A 6,000-nucleotide genomic window follows, 5' to 3' on the forward strand; every position below is an offset into this window, starting at 1 on the left:
GACGCAGCTCCCAGACTCTTATTTCCAGTTATATCCCATCTTTCATCCCAAAGGTTCCCTCCCAGGTATTGATAAAGTGGGATATCAAATCTAAACTCTTCCTCCTCCTCCTCCTCTTCTTCTAACAGAAAACAATAAAATACATTAACCCATTTTTTAAAAGAACCACCCAGATCAACATGAAAAATAATTGAAAAGAATCGTGCCAATGCTAAAAGTCACCAGCAGATTTTATAAGTCAGTGCTAGCAGCTTCAAACCATGCCTGGAAACTCATGGCAGTTTGCAGAAAAACTGGATTTTCTTCACCTGCCATAATAATGGATGGGATTTGCTAAGAAGGATTTTTAAAATTTCACACTTGAAACCCCACAACTAAAACAACCATTGTATGAGGAATAATAGGTCCTGTAGAACAGGGAAGGCCAGCCAACATAGAGGAGCTGGTGGAGAGGGCCATCCCTGCTCCAGCAGCATTCCTGGTTAAACATTAGGGAAACCTGCAGAAGGGCCCTTTGCAGAAAGGAGAAAGAATGCAGTTAGAAGGCAGAGGTAAACAGGAGTAGAGAAGCCCTGCCATCTAGCGCCCAAAGTGTATATATCTAAAGTTAGGTTATACTGGTGCTCGGATAAAAAACATGCACCAATATAAACACTAAAATAAACATCGATAATAGAATTCAGAAATTCAGAGATATGTTATTCCATGTGGAAAAAAATAACCAAATGGCTGATTGATCACAACAATTCCCCTAAGGACAGCACCCATGATTCATAGTTTCATTTGTGTCTTCAGTGTGTCCTTAACCAGCAGTAGTATAAAGAGACACAGCTAATTCCATCTTTCTCCAACATGCTCCAAGAGTGGGATACACAGAAAGAACACCTGTGGATGCCACTTCTGCACATCTTTGCTTAGCATCATAGTTTAGGAAAACACACACACAAACATTAGATCAAATGCTTTAGTGAACAGTAAGACGATATAGTTGCCACAACCACATCCCCCTGCTTACAGTGTAATGCAAAGCAAGAGAGATGCGTTTACTCTAATATGTGTCCAGATTTTGAATGTGGCTTTAACACAATTTAAAGCACTTGACTCCCCCTGTCCCAAGTATCTTGGGAACCATAGTTTCTTAAGGCTGCTGGGAATTGTAGCTCTTTTAGGCGCGTGTACACAGGCATTGTCCATATTGCACTGCCTCAAAATAACAGCCACACTTTTTATGTCTTCATTATAGCATCAAAAGTTTGCCCTTTGTGAAATGATCAAAGAGAATAACCCTCTTTGCTAAGCTTTTATAAGATATGCCTGTCGGGGAGCAGACTCTCCATGTTTTGATGGGAGAATTCTGAGGTTGCTCATCCAGTTGTGAAGGAATGGACAAGCTGTGGACCAGGACCTGCTAGAAGAAAGAGAAGAATTTATCTTCGCTTCAGTTCAGGATTTATTTATTTTTTTTGAACAATGAAGAACAGCAACCTCAGCCGACATAATCTGCAATATAGATCTGTATCTGCAAAGCCAAAACTCTTCAGCTATAAAAGCAAAACCAAGCATCAAGTAGTTCCAAGTGTAGTCAGGCAACATCTACAGGGCAGACAGGTGTTTTCAATCTGAGGCCACCTAATTCTGATGCAGTGGGAAGGGACTGGTTTAAAGGGGATGTGACCAGGCTTAGAAATTTCTGCTAAGTGCTTGGCAGACTTTCCAGCCCAGAATCCAGTGTGGGCTGAAATAGCACTGCATTTAGCATAGGAAATAGTATTTCATTTAGCACAAGAATGAAGGCTGAATAATGGCTCAATTAGAGCTGGATGCATTCCAGTGAAAAAAATAGCACAGACGGTTCTGCACGATGGATTGGCTTTTTGGAGGATTAATGTTTTTAATGAAATAGCACATGAATTCCCTGATGTCTGTGAGTCATCACTAAGGGAGCAATACTATACTCAAGGAGCTGGTGTGAAGCAAGCTGGTGTAAGGTAAGCTGGCGTAAAGTTACACAAGATCCTTAACCCCATTCCACAGCAGGGCTGCTGCAGCTGCTCTGCCTAAACCTGGCAGAGGGAAAGCAAGCTTTTGAAACAGCCTTCTGTGCTGGGTTGCCAGGTCATGTGGCCAAGCTGAATAATAATAATTATTTATTATTTATACCCCGCCCACCTGGCTGGGTTTCCCCAGCTACTCTGGGTGGCTTCCAACAGAACACTAAAATACAATAACCTATTAAACCATTAAAATCTTCCCTAAACAGGGCTGCCTTCAGATGTCTTCTAAAAGTTTGGTAGTTATTTTTCTCTTTGACATCCGGTGGGAGGGCATTCCACAGGGCGGGTGCCACTACCAAGAAGGCCCTCTGCCTGGTTCCCTGAACTTGGCTTCTTGTAGCGAGGGAACCGCCAGAAGGCCCTCGGCGCTGGACCTCAGTGTCCAGGCAGAATGATCTGAACTGGTTCAGATCTGGCCAAAGTCCCCCTCCCCCTCTGGTCCCATCCCTGTTGCATCCTTTGGGGGTGGGGTGGGGAACCTACACTAGCCTTGGCTTAGCCCTGGCTGAGCAAGTTATGCTGGCCTCTCTTCAACTGAGCTGGGGTTGGGAACTTAATTCCAGCTGAGCTGAGCATCACCCAGCTAAACTGAAGATCTGCTGTACTCTAAGCTGCTCATCCTGGTGGATCTTGAGGGGACTTTCCTGGAGATCCCAAACTAATTTGTCCTTTAAAGAGCTTCTTTGGTGCAAAATGGAGCATGCTTAACTTAGAGGTGCCCCACAGATGCTGTGTCCATACCCCTGTATACTCTCCAAGCAGTGTGCTCCCACCCCAATGCTGGTTTGGCAAGCCATGTACGCAATAACCACAATCCATATCTATCCTGCATCTTTCCTGTGGTATCTTATGAAATACTTTATTTTTTTATTAAAAAAATAATTTTTATTAAAGATTTACCTCTCTTTCAAATCAGAACCAGTAGAGGCAGTGGAGGTCCTGTGTGAGTGTCTGGAGGCGGTTGGAGGATGGATGGCCTTTAAAGTCCTAAACGGCCTCAGTCCAATATATCTGAAGGAGCGTCTCCAACCCCATCGTTCTACCCGGACACTGAGGTCCAGCGCCGAGGGCCTTCTGGCGGTTCCCTCACTGCGAGAAGCCAAGTTACAGGGAACCAGGCAGAGGGATTGTTTAAGAAGGCATGCAATTGGTGGTGTGTTAGCCAGGGTATTTGGGTGTCCCCTAGTTTGTCTTGTATTTCTTGTGTTGATATGGGTTTGCTGTTTTGTAGAAATCTGCTAGGTGATATAGGCCTTTGGCTTGCCAGGTTTTTATCTGGAAGTTTTATGCTGTGTGGGGACCATAGAGGGAAGTGAGAAGTGAAGGGGAAAAAATCTCATTATATATATATATATATATATGCAGGTTTTGGTGTCCTCGGGTGTCTTCCCGTGTAAAAGTTGGGGTGTCTAGGCGACGTTTCGACGAGGTCTCACTCGTCATCTTCAGGCTGGTGCTTTCGGCTTCTTGTTACTGGAACCAGTAACAAGAAGCCGAAAGCACCAGCCTGAAGATGACGAGTGAGACCGAAAGCACCAGCCTGAAGATGACGAGTGAGACACCCGAGGACACCAAAACCTGCATTCCTGTACCCGTGAAAATCTACGAAAGCATATATATATATATATATATATATATATATCTCATGCTCCTTTTTGCAATGTGCATTTTCTTGGTGCAGTCCTAGTCTTCCAATGGGAGAGGGCGATCACTGAGGCTTTCATTTTGTCTAGTAAAGTCTGCGATCCAGAACACCCAGGTGGTGCAGTGCAGTGGTGGGGTGGCAAAGGGTAGGGTTGGGCGAGCTGGAGTTGCTTGTTGCTGCCACCAGTGCTGAGTCTGGTGGCAGCCTGGGCCTGACTCTGCAAGGTGCAGGGGGCAATCCACCCCAGTGCCTAGCTGCGGGGGGGGGGGGGGTCATCTGGTGCTGCTGACTTGTATCTAATAAATAACCAAGTGTCTAATCAGAAGAAAGCCACACTGAGTTCAGTGGGCCTTACTCCCAGGCAGCCAGGGCTTCTCCGGATGACGAGATCTTTTTGCACCAGGTCAGTGAGGATCACTTGCTTTTTAAAATTCTCCCATATATACAGAAATCCCTGTGCGCCTTTTGGACTGAATCAAATAATGGGGGTCACATAAGTGTTGATTACTTTTTATAATACATGCAAGATGGATCTCCCTCTAGAGGTTGTGGACTCCGTCCTTAGAGGTTTCTAAGCAGAGGTTGGATGGCCATATGTCAGGGATGCTTTAGCCGAGTTTCCTACATTGCAGGGGGTTGCACTAGAAAGATTACCCTTGGGGTCCCTTCCAGCTCTATGATATCATGTTTTTCTGCTTCAACAACATTTCATTATGCTCATATCATTTTATGTAATTGTATTTTGTATAAATTATAAAATTATTTTAAAAATGTTCTATCTACAAACAAAATATTTAAATAGTTACCGTACCTTTCTACTGGTAGGATGGGGAGGGCATGGGCGTAGCCAGGATTTTTGTTGGGGGCAGGTGCTTGCTAGGAGGAGTAGAACCTCAGATTTGTATTGATTTGTACTTATGGGGGGGCAGCTGCCCCCCTTGGCTATGTCTATGGGGGGCACAGAAAGGTTGGAAAGGGGGCCATGGTCAAGGAATATAATTGTCAGTGGGAGTTTAGTTGCTTTGCTGTGTTCGATCAAATTCAGTAATTTCCTAATGGGATCTGTTATATTGAGACCAGGGACAAAGCCAGTCTGGACTGGGGCAATTAATTTGTGTAGGAATTTTTTTTTTTTAGTCTTGCAGTCTTGGTTTATCAATGAGAGATCCGGTGGTATGATTCTACTCTGAGGCTATCTTTGAGTGGTTTTGGAATAGAGACTATTTTGGAAGAAGTCCAGGTTTTAGGAATGGGGGCCCCTTTTATGATGTCGCTGAATAGGTGGGTCATGTAGGGCATCAGGGTTTCTTTGAATTTCTTGAAGAATTCTATTGTAAAGCCATGAAATACTGCATTTTGATGTGTTCCCCCCACCCCACCCCAAACCAGCTTTGATCCAAACTAAGAAAAAGAACCTGGCTGCATTTTAAACTGGTTATATTATTATTATTAATAATACTAATAATAATAATAATAATTTATTTATACCCTGCCCATCTGGCTGAGTTTCCCAAGCCACTGGGCGGCCCCCAATCCAGTGTTAAAAACAATACAGCATTAAATATTAAAAACTTCCCTAAATAGGGCTGCCTTCAGATGTCTTTTAAAAATAGGATAGCTGCTTATTTCCTTGACATCTGGTGGGAGGGCGTTCCACAGAGCGGGCGCCACTACCGAGAAGGCCCTCTATAATATATCTAGGGGTGGTGAGCCGTATGTGGTCAGGAAAAATGGAACAAGTACTGCTGTCTTGAGTGCCGAGTACTTGTTCCATTTTTCCTGATCACATACGGCTCACCACCCCTAGATATATTATAGAGGGCTAGCAGTTGCCTGCTGCGGTCAGAGAACAAGCCATGATTTTATTGCAACTTGAGCTTTCGTAGCCCCATGAAGCACTAAACTCAGTGTAAGCCTTAAACAATCCTGCTCAGGAATAAGTCCCCTTGAGTTCAATGGCAGGGGCAAGATTGCATCAGCAGCATTTATTTTATGGCACTATAATCCTACTCATCCTCCGAACAGTTCAGGGGGGCAGACCTTGATCTATAATAAAATGTATGCGGCGAAAAAGGGCGCCTAAAAAATAAACCTACACAGTAAAGGGCTTGCGACGACTCCCGCCAGCATCCAAAATGGCGGAGTCTCCTCCTACAATCTCACCATAGATTTCTTGAAGCTTTGCTCAGCCCCCTTCTCCCATCTGTATTCTCTTTCTCAATCGCCGGGTCTCAATCCAGCCAATGGCGCAGCGCTGACGTCTTTTGATTGGCGGGCGCGAAGACGAGTCGAAGCTTCCTT

Source organism: Podarcis gaigeae, assembly GCF_964106915.1.
Source record: "Podarcis gaigeae genome assembly, chromosome: 2".
Taxonomy (NCBI): domain Eukaryota; kingdom Metazoa; phylum Chordata; class Lepidosauria; order Squamata; family Lacertidae; genus Podarcis; species Podarcis gaigeae.